Genomic DNA, 23,305 nt, shown 5'->3' with positions numbered 1-23,305 from the left:
ACCGCACACTCACCCTACCTGAACCCTAACCCTAACTCACTTAACCCACCCCTAAACCCACAGTCCCTCACTATCGCACACTTACCTGTCCGCTCCCTAATACTAAATCCCTCACTCTATCGCACACTTACCGAGTCCGTCGGGTTCTCACCTTGTCAGTCATCTGCGTTGTCGGTGTTTTCGTCCCGTCGGATTCCGTGCCAGCGAAACGCGTTGTCGGGCATCTGAAGGTGACCCATATATATATATATATATATATATATATATATATATATATATATATATATATATATATTAATACATATAGAAATATAGTTGCAGGTGTCAGTATGCATACACACTCACTACAGGGAACAGGTGAGAGAAATGCAGCAACCTGAATTTACAACACAGCATGAATCATGAGAGACTTACTAACCTTCACACTCACAGAACACTGTCGACAGCATACCAGCATGGTCCACACCCTTACAATCTGAAAGGGCAACGCCTATCTCACATACCCTTTTATAGCACTGTCCTGAAATCACAGTGAGACATGCAATCAATACACAACTGGCTGCATGCAATTAGCAAATGCTGCTTTACAATTGGTGCAGAGGCCATCACATGGACCTATGCAGATACCTACAAAAGCATCCAGTACTAACACTCCACACATGCAATACATTCATTGCACCAAACCGACGGAGAAAGAGAGAGAGAGAGAGAGAGAGAGAGAGAGAGAAATAAATAAATAAATAAAGCAATAAAGGCAGTGATAAAAAAAGAAAAACTGCATCATCACAGCAACAAAACCAGCAGCAGCAGCAGCAAACAGCAATTAGCACCAGTGACACAGCAACAGCTGATACAAACACAGGTACTGCAAAGTAGCAGGTTAATACTGTGTTTACTGTGAAACCTCCAAATGTATCATAGTTCACTATCTATAGGTATGTCCATGAGATAGGTTGTGTGTACATAGTCCTGATATATATACATATGTAATATTGCTGTACATGTGTTCCATACTTAAAACTTCCATAGCTTAGAACACAAGGCCAGTTATGCATATGATGCAGTAGTTCCCAGGGTCAGTAGAGGTTCCTCCTCATTGGTGTGGGACCACTGTGTATGTATGGCACTGTTCAGGTACATATCCTGTAGTATGGCCAGGGTTTAATATCAGTCTGTAATGTGGTGCTATGTCCTCTAGGGTGAACGATAACACATCCAGGGATACCATTTTGTAACAGTGATGCTGTGTGTTCTGCAATGTTGAGGGTGGCCCTCACCTGGACATGTGAGATGATAGGGAGGTTACATTCATCTGTGATAACTAATTCCACTTGTGTAGGAGAATGGGGGGGGGGATACCTGCACCTAAACTGTCTACAACAATGTTGCCAATATCTGTGCATTTGGTGAATGTGAAGCATCTTACCACTGCTGACCACAGATGCCTTGCCTTCATGTGAATCTGCTCTGTGCTGCAGTAGCCTCCTGCTATTGTTACACAATGTGCCTGTATCTGTAGTCCACTGGACAGGATAAATAAGTGGTGTGCATACGGTCTGGGTTAGATATGTGTGCACGTTACGCACTATGTGGGATGTCTGTGGTTAGCTTTTGCAAAGGGGCCAGCAGTGTGTGTTGTGGCTTCCACTGGCCCAGTGGGCTGCATGGATAGCATCACAGTCCTAACTAGTGAATAACTGTGTAATTACATACATACATAGCAAGGTAGTGTACTGTGCTTGTGGTGTTGTTGGGATATGTATATCCAGGCTGAGTAATGTGTGTCCACATCACAGTGTTGGATGGCAACACACATACAGTATGTTGGGATGAACACCCAGAGTGTTTCAGAAGTGTTGCCTGTGCAGAAATATCTGGCCATTACCTGCGCATCCCCCACAACACACACACATGCAACATATGGCAGAAGTAGTATAGCAGTACACATAGGTTCATAGGTTCATACTAGGCTATTTGCCCTAGGGCATTGATAAGCCTAGCCAGAATGTGTTTGTCTTTTGCCACCCAATTAAAATTTATTTTGCTATCCCCTTTTCCGGGGTTAGTATACTGTGCCTCTGTCTAACAGTGACATAGAAGTGCAACTATGATCTCCCATCCACTCATCCAGATTCCTATGGAAGAGAGTCAATGAGGGACTCTGCCTAACCTGTACTGTGAGTTCATTACAGAGTGAAGGGAGCCTCTGGGTTATGAATCTGTCCCTCCAGCATGTCCTATTTATTTCAGTGCTAAGGTTCAGGTCTCTTGAGCGTGTGGCTGTATGGAATTTTGATTTCCTGAGGTGCAGCATGTCCATTACTTCTGGGTTGGACATGGCTGTATACGTCAGGCACATATTGCCTCTGAACAGGCAGTATGCCACTGAGTCCAGCTGGATTTTCTTTAACTGGGCAGCATATGGCATCTGTTTGAGCCCTTTGATCCTCTTGATGAGGTACTGTTGGGGTTTTTCCAGTTGCTGTAGGTGTCTGGTTAGGTACATCCCAAAAGGGACATTGTACTCAATTATAGGCCTGATGATGGATGAGTAAAGAGGCACGATGACCTCCCATGATGTACATGTGAATCCCTTCATGATTAGCTGGGCTATATAACATGTTTTTCAATCCACTTTGGCCACGTGGTTGTCAAATGACAGATTGCTATCAAGTTTGTTCCCCAGGTCCCCAATTACTTCTTCTGTACTTAATGGCTTAACACCTATGTGGTACTTTGCCACCAATGTGGAGGTGTGGGTATCTTTGATGAATATTGATACTCCCCCTCCTTTTGTTGTTTGGTCCAAGTGTTCAACGTGTTTGGTTCGACGTGGCTGTATGCCGGCAACAGCACCAGCTGGCAGTCGCCGCGGACGACAACAGGCCCACTCATGCACCTCAAGTGCTAGCAGCAGCCCCAGCAATGCTGAGTTAGTGCTGTCATCAGGACATCCCAGGAGACCACGTGCATGTGGCTCTGGACAGTCCCAACAGGGAACTGTGTCCAGTCAACACACACCCGCTTCCGATGACAGTACCCAGTCTGGGTTAGTACCGGATACGGTCCGTAGCACCCCTGCCAGGCACAGGTACCACGTCCGTGCCCACAGACACTGATCTGGATGACCTGACAGGTGCAGTCTGTGGCTGTCCAGAAAACCCTGTACATGGCAGCCATTATGTGGGACTGTGTGCGTGCTTACACACATGCAGAAATTTAACACCTAGGGCAAACACATACACACACACACTGCACCAACACTGGTCCACCCTGTACTGCTGCCCCTCACAAACACACATACACACACATGTCAATTGGTGGTACCAGTGGCTGGCTTGGGCATACCTAACCCACACCCTGTGCATATGATGACACTGTGCCACCTCCTGCATACTACAACATCAGTGCAGGAAAAGGTAAACACATTGCTGATGCACAGGGTGACTACATAGATGTGTACAAGTAGTAACATGTTGGTAACTGTTCACTGTTCCACTATGATTGTGTGTATATCCCAGCATTCCTGCTGCAGTAACTGTATGAATGTCCTGAATTGTTATCTGCACCCATACTACTTACCAAAGTGTACCAGCTGCACACCATCACATGCTACCATTGACTATGGGAATGTGCATCATGTGCTATATTGTAGATTCAGCTATATGTATCTGTTCTGTCACACATGCATTTATACACACCTTGCTACCCCCACACATGCACACGCTCACCTGCCATTTCCATTATTTATTACCCTACATGAGTAGCTGTCGACACATGACAGGTACACATTTGAAAAGTGCACTATTTGGATTACTACCGATTTCCTCTTCTCTACCTGTACTCACAGGGTGCAGGCAACCTCATTAGTTTAAAAGTGTAATGTGCATCAGGTACTGTGGTTCCCTGATTGCCACATCCAACATGTTTTCCATATGGAAATGCACACACAGAAACATCCCACATCCACACACTTGCCACATTCTGGTTTCAAAACACTATCTAGGTATGTTCTGGTACATGTGCATGTTACAGTAGCATGTAGCACTATACTGAGTACTGGCAGTTGTCTGTTGTCATGTTGTTTGTATAGGGTGCTGTCAACATCACTGTTTGTTAAGGGAAATGTGCACCCTGCAGTGCGTAGCCCCATTTGGCAAAAGCCACATTCCACCCCCAGCATTGTGCACACACACTAAAACACATACGTTCCATTTGCAAGATTCAATCCCCTACCTACCTGTGTTATGACACTAGAGACAGACACATTAGCAGAGTGTGCTATTTGCATTAGTGGGAGAATTTCTTTCTAATGCTGTACTTAGAGGGTGCTGACATCATCTGTGTTTAGGAAGAGGGATGTGCACCCTGTAGTGTGTTCTCCCAGTTGGCAAAAGGCACTTTTTCCTCACAGCATTATGCACACACACAAACCCCACTCACACACATACATTCCCTTTGCAGGATTCAAACCCCTATCTAACTTTGTTATGACACTAGAGACAGATGCATTAGCAGAGCGCGCTATACGAATTACTGGGGAGTTTTAATTCAGGTAATATAGTTATAGAGTGCTGACATCATCAGTGTTTCAAAAGGGGAATCTGCATCCTATAGTGTACTTTCACAGTTGCTAATAGGGGCATTTCCCGCACACACATAGATGTGTTTGAGGTTTACATATGTGGGGGATCCAGTACTCCAGTGTGATTAGTATATGGTTCGATTGCAACAATGAGGGATATACTTCAAGTGGTGAGCATTTTGTACTCATGTTTGTGATGATCAGGTCTAGTATATTTTCCCCTCTTGTGGGAATGTTGACTACTTGTTCCATAGAGTTTCTGAACTATGGGAACCCCAGAGCTTGGGTATTGTGGCTTGAGTGATGTTCACAGTCTATGTTTGGGTAGTTGGAGTCACCCAGTATGATGATGTTTGCAGAGAAATCTATACTCTCCTGTGTCGTCATGAAGGCTGTGTGGGATTCCTGAGTTTGAGAGGGTGATGTAAGAGCTCCTCTGTGTCTCTTTCCATGTGGTCCAGGGAGGTACGTCTCAGGTTGTTCACACCAGAATGGACAATGACTGCCTCATACTTGTACTTGCTGTGGAGTGACCTGAGTGCTTGTGTTATGTGGCACATTCTATCACCAGATAGGTAGCTAAATGTGACCCCCACCTTGCTCAGTCTGGAGAGTGGGACGTCAGTGTGTCTGACTATGGCATCACCTATTATAGGTGTGTCACACATTGTGTTTGGCCTTATGGGCTGTGCCTGTTAAGAACACTGACTTTGTGAGGTCTGTGTTGCTTGTGATATGTGTTCATGTGGGATGCAGCGTGTCTGGCCATGTCATTTCTGTCCGTGGTCTGGTAAGTATCACCTTTGGTGACATAGGTATTCATATGTCAGATGGTGAGCATTTGCAGTGTTACCTACTGAAAGTGGTACAGCTTGTTTGTTGTACAATTGACTACATGCAGCCCTGCTTACAGTAGCTATGTTTGCATGCATGTTTCCTTGCAGTTACCCTGGAATACCGATCCGACCTGCCTTGCAGAGTTACACAGCTTCTGTGGACTCCTAGTGACATCTGCATAGCTTACTATATGTATGTTCATGTCTCACTTGACAGAATGTCACTGTTTCTCCTGTTCACATGTACGTTGCCTGTGACACTTTGCATATGACTTACCTGGCATCTGTCCAAGTGAGCAGTCATATATGCCACTGCAGGACTCTAAACCTGATGATGCACACACTCAAAACATTCCTCAGCATGGAGAACATCGCTATCTGTGCAGTAACAGATACCAGATTCACGGCTACCAACAGTACCCCAGCACTACCAAGTTATACCTCATACCATGCTTTTCAGGCCCAAAACTTGCACAAAACCACAAAAGGAGGGGGTGTATTGATATTCATCCAAGATACCCACACCTCCAGGTTGGTGGCAAAGCACCAAACATCAGAGACTATCCATATGCAAATAACAATGGGTAAAACTGCCTTCCAGGTTATAGCCTGCTACAGACCACCCTCACAAACACAGGAACAGCACTTGGCCTTCCTGAAACCAGTTGGAAATATGTAGGTCTGTCCATACACCATTATATTGGGTGAGTTAAACTACCCAAACATAGACTGGGAGCATAACTGTAGCTCCAACACCCTAGCCCAAAGATTACTAGAATTTATATTCCAAAATGCTATGGACCAACTTGTTACCACTCACACAAGAGGGGAAACATACTGAACCTGATCATCACCTACATGGGGACTCTATGCTCCAGACCAGAAGTGTATCCCTCACTGGTAAGATCAGACCATAAACTAATCTCACTGGATATTCACATCCCAAGGCCAGTCCCTGCACAGAAGAATACAGTCAACAACTCATGTAAAGCATGTTCACACTCCTCATAAATGATGTGGAAACCTTCAAAGCCCCCAGGCCTGTTGAAAATATGGACCAGACTGCAGATACCTGTATAAAGGCATTCTATGGACACCTTCAGGAATGCAGGGATCATGCAATCCCAAATAAAAGCAAGACCCAATCCTCCAAAGGCAGACGTCCTGTGTGGTGGACACCAGCCATAAACAAACTATACAATAGAAGGATGAAGCTACTAAATGATACAACAAACTCCCAAAATGTGAAGGCATCACTGATGAGTATTAGAAGAAAACTACAGGCACTCATAAGATTGTCTAAGGCCATCTTTGAGAGGAGATTCCACAAGACACTGAGGATAATCACAAGGCTTTCTTTAGTTATGTTAGGAACCTGGGTGGTAATTCCCAGATATGCTCAGAGGTAGTCCAAGATGTCAAAAGAAATACCAAACACACATACATTGCCAACATCCTAGTGGACAGGTTCACTGCTAACTTCTCCCCCCCTCCACACCAAAAGGGCAAATATTTCTCCCAGCAGAGTGCTGCCCCCCTGACATCTCAGATGCTCAGGTAAGAGCTGCCCTCTCCAAAGCAATAAACACTGCATCAATGGGACCAGACAGTGTCCCAGGCTGTGTCCTACATGAACTCCAAGAAGAGCTACACCCAGACATAACACTACTGTTCAATCCCAGCCTTACTACACAATATGTGGCCAAAGAATGGCGTACAGCAACAGTGGTCCCTCTACATTTAGGTGATGCCTTAACGGATCCTGGACACTATCGCCCCATAAGTCTGAATAGCTTGGTCTGCAAAGCTATGGCAAGGATCATCATGAACCTCATAAATATAGATATTGGGGACCTACAGACACTGCATCATACACAGTTTGGCTTTGTTAATGGCAGATCCTGCCTCTTAAACCTGTTTGATTTCTTTGAAACAGTCACCAAGGCCACTGTCAAGGGGAAGGTGGTCTACACAGCCTACCTGGACCTTGCATAAGCCTTTGATACAATACCCCACTTGTGCATTCTAGGGAAGCTCACCAGTGTACATATTAACCCCTATGTCACTACATATATTGCACAGTGGCTCAAGGGCAGAACACACATGGTTAGAATTGCTGGAGCCATGTCAGCCTCAAAACCAGTTACAAGTGGTGTCCCACAAGGCTCAGCCCTGGGATCTGTCTTGTTCAGTATATATTTATCAGAGGTACAGGCCAACATGGAAGGACTGTGGCTGAGCAAGTCGCAGATGACTGCAAACTGGACGCCATAATCAACTCTCCAATCAACACACGCATCCTCCAAAAGGGCCTCTTAGAAACAGATGACTTGTGGCACAGCCATGGCCTCAAGCTGAATGCCAAAAAGTGTATAGTCATCCCCTTTGGCAAAAACAAAGTGACCACAGAGTACCACATATGTGTTAATCCATTAAGTACAGAAGAAGGAATTATGGACCTTGGGGTACACAAGTTGATAGCATTCTCTCATTTGACAACCACATGGCCAAAGTGGTTAGAAAAACATTTTATATAGGCCACCTCATCATGAAGGGATTCACATGTAGATCAGGGGAGGACATTGTGCCTCTTTACTCATCCCTCATCATGCCCATAATTGACTACAATGCCCCTGTCGGCATGCACCTTACCAGACACCTGCAGCAACTGGAAAGACCACAAAAGTACCTCAACAAGAGGATCAAAGGGCTCAAACAGATGCCACATACTGCCTCTTCATAGGCAATCTGTGCCTGACATATAAAGCCATGTCAAACCCTGACTTAATGGTCATGCTGCACCTCAGAATATCCAAATCCCATCAAGCTACATGCTGGAAAGACTTGAACCTCAGGAGTGATATACATAGGACATGCTGGAAGGACACATTCATAACTCAGAGGCTCCCTTCACTCTGGAATATTATCCCAATACAGGTTAGGCAGAGTCACTCAGTGACTGTCTTCAAGAGGAATATTAATGACTGGATGGGACATTGTAGGTTTACCCTGGTATCACTTATGTGTCACTGTTAGACAGAGGCACAGTATACTAACCTTGGAAAAGGGCATAGCAAGATAGATTTGCAATGCATGGTGAAAGCCACACACATTCTGGCTAGGTTTATAAATGCCCTAGGGCAGATAGCCTAGTATGAACCTATGAACCTATGTATCTTGTTCACCATTGGCCCTATGTGCTGTTAATCACCAATGCAATCTCAATACTATGGTAGCATGTGCAAAGGTCAGTTGTCAGTCACCTCTATGGTACAGTTGTGGAATATGTGAGTCATGTAGTAATGTCACAGCTGCCACATATACACAGTCAACCCTATCCCCTACCCATGGATGTACAACACATGTATGAGATGGAAACACATAGCCAAACTGTGGACTAAGCACTCTGAACCCAGTACTAGCATAACCTGTCAGGTGGCATGAAATAATACAGTGACTGCAATACCAGTCTGATGTAGACCTACACTGACAGCAATACAAGCACGGGAACACACCGGGCCATTCGTGGAGCCTAAGAATGGCATCCTGCCTGAGTGGCAAACACCTCTGCAGCTGGCACACAGGCATACGTTAGGCCTGAACACAGCATGCATAACACATAACACACAAATCCTGTGTGCCAAACAAGCACAGTCTGTACAGCTATACAACACTCCTGCTGCAGTTGTGTTAGGTACTTTTATTGTTCGGTACAGTGAGGTCATGCTCACCAGGCTGGACAAGGTGAAGGTCACAGTGATATGCTCATGGGGCACTATGGTCCACCACATAACACAAGCATACAGGTCAGTCAGATGCATGGACACATATGACTCAGTCATTGTCCATGCCACTACAGCTGACGTGTGATCACTGGAATACATGATAGGGAACATGGAAGGGCTCACTGAGCAAGTGGCACAGGCTGGTAGAACCCTGACCTTGGTTGGCATCATACCCTTACCAGGAATGCTGACATATTACTGAATGCTAATGAATTACTGTAGCTACAACACCCTAGCTGAAAGGTTCTTAGCATGCAGTCACTGCATTGCTATGTAACAACTTCTTACCACTCCCACAACAAGTGAAAACTTGCAGCACCTGTTCATCAACAACATGTAGACTATATGCCCCAGACCAGGTGTGTATCCCTCACTACTAGGTTGATAGCATCTACAGCTCACACTGTATATACACATCCCTCATGCAGCACCTGTACAGAAGACCACAGTCATAATGTTACCCAGTGCAAATACCATGTATTCACATGTGGCAGGCATCACACATGGTAACTATTGAGGGTCACAGGTACATATGTGTATTTGGCACACACATACATCATGTGTGCATTGCCATAACTGGTTTAATCGATGTCATGCATTATTGTGAGAAACAACCCGCACACATGGGCATCCTGTGTGAGCAAAACACACGTGACATGTCTGGAATCAAAAGCCATAAATAATTGTGCTATTGTTTAGAAAGGGGTATGTGCATCCTGTAGTGTGTTTTTCCAGTTGCCAAAAGGGATGTTCCTTTCATACACACTAACCCCCTTTATACACACTTGCTATTTGCTGGATTCCAACCCCTACCTAACTATGTTATGACACTAGAGACAGACACATTAGCAGAGCACGCTATTCGCATTACTAGGAGATTTCTTTTCTCCTGATATACTTATAGGGTGCTGACATCATCGGTGTTTAGAAAGGGGAATGGGCATCCTGTGGTGTGTTTTCACAGTTGCCAAAAGTGATGTTCTTTTCACACACACTTGCTGGATTCAAACCCCTATCTAACTATGTTATGACACTAGAGACGGACACATTAGCAGAGCATGCTATTCACATTATTGGGGGATTTCTTTTCTCCTGATATACTTATAGGGTGCTGACATCATCGGTGTTTAGAAAGGGGAAGGGGCATCCTGTGGTGTGTTTTCACAGTTGCCAAAAGCGATGTTCCTTTCATACATACTTACCCCCCTTTACACACACTTACCTTGCTGGATTCAAGCCCCTACTTAACTATGTTATGACACTAGAGACGGATGCATTAGCAGAGCGCGCTATTCGCATTACTAGGGGATTGCTTTTCTCCTGATATACTTATAGGGTGCTGACATCATCGGTGTTTAGAAAGGGGAAGGGGCATCCTGTGGTGTGTTTTCACAGTTGCCAAAAGCGATGTTCCTTTCATACATACTTACCCCCCTTTACACACACTTGCCTTGCTGGATTTAAACCCCTATCTAACTATGTTATGACACTAGAGACGGATGCATTAGTAGAGCGCGCTATTCACATTACTGGGAGAGTTCTTTTCTCCTGATATACTTATAGGGTGCTGACATCATCGGTGTTTAGAAAGGGGAATGGGCATCCTGTGGTGTGTTTTCACAGTTGCCAAAAGGGATGTTTCTTTCATACACACTAACCCCCCTTCACACACACTTGCTGGATTCAAACCCCTACTTAACTATGGTAAGACACTAGAGATGGCCGCATTAGCGGAGAACACTATTCGCATTATTGGGAGATTTCTTTTCTCCTGATATACTTATAGGGTGCTGACATCATCGGTGTTTAGAAAGGGGAATGGGCATCCTGTGGTGTGTTTTCACAGTTGCCAAAAGGGATGCACCCCTTCACACACACACTTGCTAAATTCAAACCCCTACCTAACTATGTTATGACACTAGAGACTGACGCATTAGCGGAGTGTGCTATTCGGATTACTGGGAGATTTTCTTTCTCCTGATATACTTATAGGGTGCTGACATCATCAGTGTTTAGAAAGGGGAATGAGCATCCTGTAGTGTGTTTTCCCAGTTGCTAAAAGGAACATTTCCCTCGCACAGACTTGCACACAGACCAACCACAATCACCCACACACACACACACACACTCTGGATAAGCTGTCATTCCCTAGGGCAAACAGCCTAGTGTTGACCTCTACACCCATATGTTTAACTGTCAGATGCACATTATTTGGTGCTGATAGCAGTGTTTGCAGGTCTTTATTGCCATAAATTTCCTGTTTGTATGAACAACTTGTGTATCTGTGGAAGGTGTTTGCATATGGGGGAAATCCACTATATCATGTATGTCTCTGTAGTCATTTAAGTGTGAGCACTGGTCAGATTGCTATAATGTTGTTGGTTACTGGAATAACACGTACATATACCAGATATATGTGGCAAAATGCTAAACTGATATTTGGACTAAGTGTGTGAGCATGCCCAGTTCAGCCTTCCCATGGCATGTTGTGTGAAAGATGTCTCATTTATCAAAGTGTGTGAGCATGCCCAGTGTGAGCTTTCCATATGTTGAACTCTGCAGCCCATCACATTTGTGGATGAGTGTGAACTTCAACAAATATCTCCTGTTTATGGTTGTGTGTTCTGTGTCATGTTGTGTAGTTACTGTACAAATGCTTTTTGTGTGAACACAACAGGGATTATACTGTGCCTGCAGGGTTTGCATGGGATACTTTGCATACAATTGTCAACATCCGTTCATACTGACCTAACACTGTAGTACTGTATAGTGTAGTGGTTCAGTACTTTCACTGTGGTGGACAGTATCCTGGGCTTTAGTCCTATCACTGCTGTACATTTCCAAACATTTACGTTTTATGGAACCAGACAAGGGTGGGGGACTGGTTATTTTCAATCAAACAGATTACAAAAGTGCCTTAAACAAAATCTTGGCACAGGACAACACATATTGTTTGGCTTCCTATAATGAGATTCAGATTGCCTACACTAGAATAGATTCTCTTCTTGAAGAATATTTGGTAGAACAGCGTATTAATCCAATTACTTATTATTTTCTTCAACAAACCCACCCTATCATTCCTGTTTTTTTTTGGGATACCTAAAATTCATAAAAACATTGTTCAACCTCCCTTCAGACCTATTGTTTCAGCCAGGGGATCCAAGACCCATCCACTTGCTGTTTTTATAGATCAGAACATTAATAAGATAGTTAACCAACAGGAACATCTTATTAAGGATTCGTGGGACTTTTTAGGAAGGATTAATAACCATCTATGGTCAAAAGATAGTCTCTTTATTACCATAGATGTGAAAGACCTATTTTCTTGTATCCCCAGGAAGGAAGGGTTTGAATTTTTTGAAACAAGTATCCACAAATATTCAGATTTAACATTGGACAGGAAGCTCTTATTACTAGAATTAATGGAAACAGTTTTGGATAATAATTTTATTATTTTTGAAGGTGACTTTTATAAACAAGTGAGTGGAGTTGCTATGGGGGTGGTTTGCGCCCCCATTTATGCAAATCTGGTTTTACTAGAATGGGAAACTCTATATATTTTTGAGAGTGCATTTTTTACAAAAATAAAAGCTTATTTTAGATTTTTGGATGACATTTTTGTCATTTGGGAAGGGACCCAGAAAGAGTTAGATGAATTTATTTTTTAGATCAATGGTTCTACATCTTTCTTGTCCTTTACTTATCAAGCTAACAGTGACTGTATCAGCTATTTGGACATTATGCTTATTAAAACCCCTAGTGGTTTCAAATCTAAGATATACAGAAAACCCACCTGGTGTAACAGTTACCTCCATTTTGACAGCCAACATCCATATTTTCAGAAAAAAAGTATTGTAAAAGGACAAGCTGTCAGAGTGGCAAGGATGACATCAGATTTTGATGACCTCCTAGAGGAAGTTTCTATCTTAGGCGAAATGTTTCGGGAGAGGGGTTACCCCAGAGAGTTGTTAGTAGAGACACTGGATGAAGTATATCAGGGATGGGATACCCGCTACAAACCTTTACTTGGCCACCCTATTTCCACTACAGTCAAATCAGAACAAAAATCCAAGGATTTTTCTGGATCATGCTCCATTGAGCATAACAACTTTTCCTTGATCTTCAAGAAGATTTTACAGGACAATTGGCCTATACTTAAGACAAATACAGACATCATGGAGGTAGTAGGAAACCAACCTACGTTCATACATCGGGTGGGTAACAATTTTAAGAGAACCTTGGAAGGAAGGGATACCTCTTTCAGACATGTTAGGGGTACCCACCCATGTGGTAGATGTGTTCAGTGTCCATGCATTAACACTTCAGACAGTGTTAATGTGAACAATGGCCTGGTGAGTACAGTAAAATTTTGTAAGGGCAACTGTTATACCAAAATGGTAGTTTATTTGGCAACCTGTGACCATTGCCCAAGTTTTTACGTGGGCAAAATGGAACGGCCACTCAAAGAAAGGATATACGAACATAGAAATGACATTAAAATCAAAAAAGAAACCAGTGCCCTGTACAAGCACACAACATCTTGTCCCTTTCCTCCACTTTTCAAATTTGGAATTATTAATGCAGTGGACATAGAACTTAGAGGAGGAGATGCCAAAAATGTCCTGTTACAGAAAGAGATTAGATGGCAACTGAGACTCAGGTCCAACATCCCCCCAGGGCTTAACGAATACATTAATATAAAAGCCATTCTAGTAGGTAAAGCTAATTATGTTTAAATCCTTTCAAATTTATTTATTCATTCCTTACCAACAACCTGATTTACCAAACTTCAGAAGGGATTCAACTTGTATTTTACCTTTTCATTTTTAATTGATAGATATTACAACTAGTATTTATACACTTTTTATACCTTTTTTACATAATGAACATATTTTTACCCTTTACACATAATATTACATATAATATTTAAAATATATAAATTATATATATTTATATTTCATTACCTTTATTTTCACCATCATTTTTATGTCTTTTTAGTATTTTTATGCAATATTTGACTGAGTTTCATGTGATCTTTTATAAAAGGAATAACCTTGTTGAGTTTTAAACAACTTGTGATTTAACCATTTCAGGCATCCTTGTATTTTAATTGATTTAAATTGTTTCACAAAATTTTAAATTGTTTGATTGAATTATTGAAGGGAAAAGTTTCTGGGTATACACCTATATATAAAGCCTTTTGTACCAGTGGGATTTTATCTGATGAAGTTTGCCTAGTTGCAGACGAAAGCGCTCATATTGTTGAACTGGATCTGTTGTTTTTGACTTCATTAAAGGATTTGGCTCTAACCAGTGGAACAGTGATTTTTTCTACAGTTTTCATTTGACTTTCTTGGTTTTGTGGTACATTTCTAATGCTAGTCAGAGAGTGTGTTTGTCCTTCAACACATTGTAAGTGTAGTTTGCCATGACATATGTCATGTCTAGTATAGTGTGCGTCTGTCTACCCGTGACATAACAGTGATACCCAGGGTAAACCTACCATCTCCCATCCACTCATTAAGATTCCTGTGGAGGAGAATCAAGGAGTGACTCTATGGATAACCTGTACTGGTAGTTTACTCATGTGTGGGGGTGGCTTCTGTGTTATGGATAATGCAGTACAGCTTGTCCTATGTATGTCAGTGCTGGGGTTCAGGTCCCTCATGTGCATAGCTCACTGCCATTCAGATTGTACAAGGTGCAGCATGTTCCTTGATTCCAGCTTGGACATGGCTTTCTACATCAGGCACAGCTTGCGTCTGGGTGGCCAGCATGGCAGTGTGTGGAGTTGCACTCTGTTTAATCAGGCAACACATTACATCTGTTCAAGCTCTTTGATACTCCTGGTGAGGTACTGTTGTGGACTTTACAGTTGATGGAGGTGTCTGCTGAGGTACACCCCACAGGGGCTGTTGTAGTCAATTGTAACACTGATGAAGGATAACTGCAGAACCACAATGACCTCCCCTTATCTAGATGTCATAACCTTCATGATTAGGTTGGTATATGGATTGTTTCTGTTAACACTACAGCCACATGTTTGTCCAATGCAGGATATCTATCACCTTGTGTACCCAGGTCTGTCATTACATGTTAAGTATGTAATGGGTTAACACCTATGTGGTAATTGGTGGTCACTTACTGTATATCCACAGAGGTTGACTATACAGTTTTCTCCATTTAACTTGCTGACATGGCTATGGCACCAGTTGTCTGTTTCTATGTGGCCCTTTTGTGGGATGCTTGTGTCAGCTGGAGTGTCAGATATGTTGGGCAGTTTGTAGTCCTCTGCAAACATGTTCAGGCACAGTCCTTACATGTTGGCCTGTACCTATGGGGCATATATACCAGACGGTGAAGGTCCCAGAACCAAGCTTTGTGGGATACCTGTTATATGTGGTTTGTAGTCTGACATAGCTGCAGCATGTCTGACCATGTCAGTTCTGTCATTGGTCTGGTTTGCAACCCCTCTAGTGACATAGGGGTGTATATATAAGCTGGTGAGCATATCTATATTGAACACGTAGGGTATTGTATGGAAGGCTTTGCAAGGTCCAGCTACGCTGTGTGGACCACATTGCCCTCATCAGTGACCTCAATTACTGTTTCAACTAAGTCACACATGTTTAGGGGCAGGGTCTGCACTTAATAAACCCACACTGGGTAGGGTCGGGTGTCAATAGATCCCCAATATCTTTATGTCTGCGGTACATGCTGATCCTTTCCATAGCTGTGCAGACCAAGCTTCTCAGGATTCTGTGGTGGTTGTTTTTAGTATCCATTCAGGCGACACCTTTCTTGAGAACGACCACTGTTGTTGTACACTGCTCTTTGGGTACATATCCTGTGGTAAGGCTGACATAATGTCAGGGAGGCAGCAGTCTGCTGGGAAAGATATTTTGCATTATGGGGGGGGGGGTTGCACCGCACCTGTCAGGATGTATGTTGCCAATACGTGTGTGTGTTTGGTATGTTGTTTGTAATATTTGTGTGATCCAGAGCATATCTGGGAATTCACAACACGCTTCCTACCATCCGTTGCAGCAGCCTTGGGATTATCCTTAGTGTCCTGTACAATTTGTATCATAATAGGTTCATAGGTTCATACTAGGCTATCCACCCTAGGGCATTTGTAAGCCTAGCCACAGTGTGTGTGGCTTTTGCCCCTTGCTATGTGAATATTATGGCCATTTATGATTTACTTAGCTGTGCCTCTGTCTGGACATGACACAGTAAAGACCCCCAGTGTACATCTACAATTATCCATCCATTTTGCCAACTTCCTGTTGAAGAGTGTCAGTGAGGGGCTCTGCCTAACATGTAGTGGTATTCTGTTCCAGGGTGTGGAGAGCCTCAGGGTTAGGTATCTGTCCCTCCAGCACATCCTATTTGATTATGTGTTGAGGATGACATCTCTGACTCACACAGCTCCGATGGCTTTGAGTTTTCTGGGGTGGAGCATGTCCATTACTTCTATGTTGGACATGGACTTGTACAACAGACATACAATGCCTCTGTGTAGGCAGTATGTGACTGCATTCAGCTGTGGTCTCTACAGCCAGGCAGCATATGACATATAGTTGAGACCCTTTCTAACTCTTGGTGAGGTACCTTTGAGGTCTTTCTAACTGCTGCAGGTGCCAGGTAATGTACATCCTAAATGAGGCATTGTACTACATTATGGGTCTGATAAGGGAACAGTATATGGGCACAATGACCTTTGTTGACGTAGATGTCAATCCTTTCATGATTCAGTGTCCAATATAGACAGTCTTCTTAGCCAAATTGGCAATGTGACTGTCACATAACAGGTTACTGTCCACTTGTGTCACTAGGTCCCTGATTACTCCTTTCATACATAATGGTTTACCACCTATGTGGTAATTTGTGTGTACCTTGTTTTGTATTTGGTGGTACATTCATACTGTCCACTGTCTTCAGGACAGCGGGGTGGGGCTCCTGTGTGTGAGAGTGTGGTCTGTAGCATGCTACAGACTGTACAGCAGTCTTGCCTACGGTTAGTTGCACATGGGTGGACTGCAATGACGTAAGCATTGTCAGTTAACTGGACATATAGGTGTCTGTGCTGAATATGGATACTCACCCTCCTTTTATATTTTGTTCCAGGTTTTGTGGCCATAACACATGATATGTGGTATTACCTGGTAGTGCTGGTGTGCTGTCACGAAGCTTGCAGCAGGTTTCTATCACTGGATAGACATTGATGTTCTCCATACTGGGGAGGGCCTCAGGAGCATGCATATTGAGGTTTACACATCTGGCATTGATCAGCATTACCCTTCTGTTTCTTTCCAGTTTTGTTTTCTATGGTGGTGGGTTAGTCTTTTCATCCTTGCCTACAAAAGGATCTCTGTAGGTTGCAAAAGCCTTAGGCAATATCCAGACGCCCATGGGTAACAGGTGCAAGCCATCCCTGGAACAGCAGCATGTCTCACTATGGAGTCACCTATTACAACTATATCAGGCATGTTGTTTCTCCTTCTGTCCTGTGACTGTTTGGCACACCAGCTTTGTGTACTATGTGTTACATGTGCTATGTCTGGAGGTTGTTTTATTGGGTGTCTGCTTTGGAGGCTTGTGTTGGTGTTGTGTGTTTGTAATTAGGGCCTCTGGGAATGTTTTTGTGTTTATGTGTTTGGTTTACAGTCGTTGTAAGTCTATGTGGGACTGGGTTTGTGGTGTATGTGGTTACCTTGTCCTCCTGACTAGTTTTGACAGTACTGATTTGGGGGTGCTCAGGCTCTGGTTTGGCTACCTGGTTGCGTCTGTCACATATATTTGTATTTATTGGGGTGAGTTGTTGTTGTGTGTGTACTTGGGACAGGTGTCACTTTGCCTCTGGATTCACAGATTCTACTTGTTTTGCCTGGCCTTAGTGGATTGTATGTGTGGACACATTTTATTGCCATACTAGTGAGCACTGATTACTTCACTTTTTATGTTTGATCTATCATGTGGTAGCTTCCTCATTCTCTTCAATGGTTTAGTAATTGCTGGAGTCCAGCATGCCAGATGCCTGGGTGTATGGCATTGTGTCTTGTTGTTATTTGTGATTGCAGACTCCAAGCACTCTTGGCTGTGTTCATGGAATGCCTGTATAACATGTTCTGCAGTGTGTCCCATATTCTGGACTTGCACAGGGCCTTTCATGGATTCCACATTGGTTTGTAGGGGTGCAAGCTATGCTTTATACACGTGTTTCACTGTGGTATTCTGGCCAGGGACTGGGTTCGGGATGTGTAACTACAGTGTGATTACTCTATGGTCTGGTCTTACCAGTGAGGGATACACTTCTCATCTTGACATCCAGTACACATATTTCTGATTATCACATCCAGTATGCTTACCCCTCTTGTAGAAGTGTTACATTTTGCATGTCCATTTTGTTTGATGGATTCTGGGAAATTTTCTACAAATGTGTCGGTGCTAGTATAATATAAAGAGTATAGTGACAAACTTCTCAAAAGCTGACTTCACACTTCTTCAGACTGAGATGGTATCCTTTAAGCCCACTGGGCCAGTGGAAACCACAACACACAATGGTGACTCCGTCACAAACGCTTTCTACGGACATCTCCAAGAAAGCATGGACCATGCAATCACAAATAAAACCAAGACCCTCTCCACCAAGGGAAAGTGGCCTGTCTGGTGGACCCCAGCCATAAACGAACTGTATAACAAATGAAGGATACTAATGCAAGACAGAGCTACATCTCCTAAAGGGAAGGCAGCTGTGATCAGCACTAGTAAAAAGCTACATTCTCTCATAAAGACATCCAAGGTCAACTTGGAGACAAAAATCACCAAAGACAATAAAGATAACCACAATGCCTTCTTCAGTTATGTCAGAAACCTGGGTGGGAACCCTCAGATATGCTCAGAGCTGGTACACAACAACATAAATTTCAGTGACCTGACAGATATTGGCAACATTCTGGCAGACAGGTTCAGTGCAATTTTCTCCCTCCCTCACCCCCAAAAGAAGATAGTTATCACAGCTGAATGTAACCTCACTGTCATCTCAGATGTCCATGTGAGAGCCGCACTCAGCAAAGACAAAAACACAGCATCAATGGGACCTGATGGTATCCCCAGTTGCATGCTACGTGAACTCCAAGAGGAGCTAAACCCATATATAAAAATGCTATTTAACCTTAGCCTTGCTACAGGATATGTACCTGAACACTGGCGTACAGCAACAGTGGTCCCACTCCACAAAGGAGATGCCTCCACAGACCCTGGGAACTACCACCACACAAGCTTAACCAGCCTTGTCTGCAAAGCTATGGAAAGAGTCATTATGGAGCTCTTAAACAGAGACATTGGTGACCTACAGACTCTTGATCCCACCCAGTTCAGCTTTGTAAAGGGTAGATCCTGCCTTTTGAACTAGTTGACTATTTTGAAACTGTCAGTAGGGCCATTGATGAGGGCTAAACGGTCCACACAGCCTACCTGCACTTGGCTAAGGCCTTTGACACAATACCCCATTCAGGCATCATAGACAAGCTCAACAGCTGAAATATAAATCCATATGTCACAGGATAGGTTGCAAAATGGCTAAAAAACAGAACCCATAAAGTCGACATTGCAGGTGCCTTGTCAGATTCAAACCCAGTCACAAGTGGTGTCCCACAAGGATCTGTCCTGGGACCCCTCTTATTTGGCATTTACTTTTCAGATGTGAAAGCAAACATAGGAGGGTTGTGGCTGACAAAGTTTGCAGATGACTGCAACCTAGGCACCATAGTGAATACATCAGCCGGCACACACATCCTACAGAATGCCCTCACAAAACAGATAGCTGGTGCGGAATCATGGCCTGAAACTGAATGCAACTGATGTGTAGTCATCCCTTTGGGAGGAACAAAGTACCCACAAATTAACGATAGACAGCAACCCATTGAGCACAGAAAAAAATCAGACACCTGGGGACCCATGTAGATAGTGACCTCGCTTGACACCCATGTTGCCAAAGTGGTTAGAAAGACTTTCTATCTTGCCCACCTTATCATGAAGGGTTTTCCATCCAGATCAAAGGAGGTCATTGTACCCCTATACTTCTCCCTTATCAGGCCCATGATTGAATACACAGCCCCATTTGGTATGTACCTCACCCAGCACTTGCAACAGCTGGAGAGACCCCAAAAGTACCTGACCATGAGGATCAAGGGTCTACAACACATGTCATATGCTTCCAGACTAAAGAAAATCCAGCTCTATTCAGTAGCATACCACCTCCTTACAGGTGACCTATGCCTGACATACAAGACCATGTCCAATCAGGATTTGATGGACATGCTCCACTGCAAGCAATCCAAATCCACCAGAACCATGAGAGCTAAAGATTTGAACCTCAGCACATACATGTATAGGACATGCTGGAGGGACAGATTCATAACTCAGAGGCTTCTCACACTCTAGCACAGAATCCCAGTTCATGTTAGACAGAGTCCCTCACTGACTCTCTTCAAGAGAAATCTGGACAAGTGGATGTGAGATCGTAGGTTTACCCCAGGGGACCTCCCTGTGTCCCTACTAGACAGAGGCACAGTCAATTAATTCGATTAAGTAAAGGGGTCATAATGTGTCACTACTAAGTCAGAGGCACAATATTCAGAATCTATTCTGTACACTTATTACCACTATAAGGGGTGGCAATAGTCACATCACTATGGCTAGGCTTATAAATGCACTAGGGCAGATAGCCTAGTAGTAAACTATGAAACTATGAAACTATGGTGTATGTGTAGGTATTTTCAGTCAAGCAATATAATGTGGTTTGGGGGGCTTGATATCTTCATGTATTCCAACATAGGCCTGGTGCAGTTCCTGCTATTAGAACAGTGGTCTGCAGCAAGCTATATAGTGGTAGGCAGTTTTAGCCATTGGTATTTGACCATGGCTAATCCATGCTGCTTCTTGTTGTGGTACCAACATGGGGGTGTGGTTATCCATGACATTTATTGCTAGTCACCCTCGTTTTGTAGCTTGTTCCATGTTTTGCAGCTGTACATCACTGTATGAGGTGTGACCTGGTAGTGTTAGGGTGCTGATGTGGGCTTTGACCCAGTTTTCTATTACAGCACTGATATCTACATTCTCTATACTGTGTGTGTTTACACTGCACACATCTTGCTGTTTATACTTCTGGCATTGGGTAGCATTACATCTAGGTTCCTATTTTATTTTTTATTTTATTTTATTTTACATTTGTTGACCGGGCTAGTCCAACTGGATATATTTCCATTTTCAGCAGAGGCCCGGGGAGAAAAGCTCCACATTTAAACAAAAGGAAATACATTTTAAGCACAAATATCATAATAAACATTATTACTTATTTCTAAACAAGAATAGTAAGAGTATGAGCAGGGAAAGAGAAATGAAAGAAAGTTATCAAAAGAAAGAAAAGGAAGTTGACTTTCTAGGGAATAAGTAACATCATGACGAACATACTAACATGTTTTCATACCAGGAAGAGAGAGTAAAGATCAAGGAAAGAGAAGCAGCAAAAGTGAGAGAGCAAAAATAAGGAGACAAATACTTGTTTGAAAGAGATTTGTAGCCATAAGGAGGAAAGATGAAGAGGAGGAGTTTAAAGAGGTAGAGAAAGAAAGGTGAAGAGAGGAAGCAGGATGGAGAGTAAAGTATGGAGAGAAAGATGGATTAGATGAAGCAAATAACTTTAGTCAGGTTCCTATCCCTTGTGGTACCTATGAAGATGGGTTTGTGTTTTTGTTGTTCATGATTGGTGAGGGTGGATGTTAGTCAGGGTCCTCAGGTGTGCATATGGTACATGGTGTTACATTACTTAACACATGGCATTCATGCCTCAGGTGGTGCTGCAGGGCTGCCTCTGTCGGATGCACATACTACACTCCCTGTACATGTTTGGAAGCAGGTTGTGTCATGTTAGGCGTCCCTGTTACTATATGAGTGAGTTGGAGGGGGTATCAGTCCCAGTGTTCCTACTGAGCCAGTGTATGTGCTATGCGTTGCCTCTTTGCCAAGGCCAGGGCATACTGGGCATGCCTCCTTCTGCCTACTGGGGCAAGGTCAGGTTGTTCCTCCTCCGAGTCACCCTCTGCCTGTGGTGGCCTTGGCAATGGTGGGTATGTTTGGCCCAGCCCTATGCTGGTACTGCAGCAGCTGTTTCAGGAGGATCATATTATGTAGCATAGCACATATCATGATCATTTGGGTACATGTAGTTGGTGTGTACTTCAAGGCTCCACCAGATATGTCCAGACACGGAACCGTGACTTGAGCAGCCCAAACACACGCTCTATGACATTACGTGTTTGTGCGTGTGCCTCATTATGGCGTTCCTGTTCAGGTGTGTGTGCATTTCTGATGGGTGTCATCAGCCACGGCTCAAGTACATAACCTGCATCCCCCACTAGGTGTCCGTGTGGGAAGTCCCCACTGGCAAATGATTGGTACAGCTGCGTCAGATGCCAGATGTGGGAATCGTGGTAGCTCCCAGGGCAGCCAGCACACACATTCATTATTATGCCCTGGGCATCACACACAACCTGGCAGTTGATGGAGGGGAATCCCTTGCGGTTAATATAGGCTCTACCCCGCTCACCGGCTGGTGCTTTGATGCGTATGTGCGTGCAGTCTATTGCACCCAGTACCTCAGGGTATCCCGCTATTTGCTGGAAGAGACGCATATTGCTGGCCACAACCTCACGGGCATTAGGGAAATATACATGATCACTGACATGTGCTGACATGGCATCCAGGAACTGGTGCAGTACCTTGGAGGCTGATGCCTGTGATATCCAATTATATCACCAGTTGGTCTCTGGAAGGTACCTGTTGCTAGTATTCTTAGGCCAACACATACCTTGGTTTCCACTGGGATGGGTTCCCCTCTGTTGATTCTGTGTGTGAGACGTGGCCTGCACAGCTCAACAATTTGCTGCAGAAGGTCTCTGCCCACTCTGTAGCACTCTACTATCTCCAGCTCATGTAACCCATGGTAGGTGACCCTGGGCCTGTAAACTCTTCTCCTTCTCCTCACTCTGGGTTGTCTGTCAGCATCTGCATTGCCACCACCCTCAGCAATT

Source organism: Protopterus annectens, chromosome 3.part1 (assembly GCF_019279795.1).
Source record: "Protopterus annectens isolate FY-2018-M chromosome 3.part1, PAN1.0, whole genome shotgun sequence".
In the NCBI taxonomy this organism is placed as follows: Eukaryota; Metazoa; Chordata; order Ceratodontiformes; family Protopteridae; genus Protopterus; species Protopterus annectens.
This window is presented reverse-complemented; position numbering follows the sequence as displayed.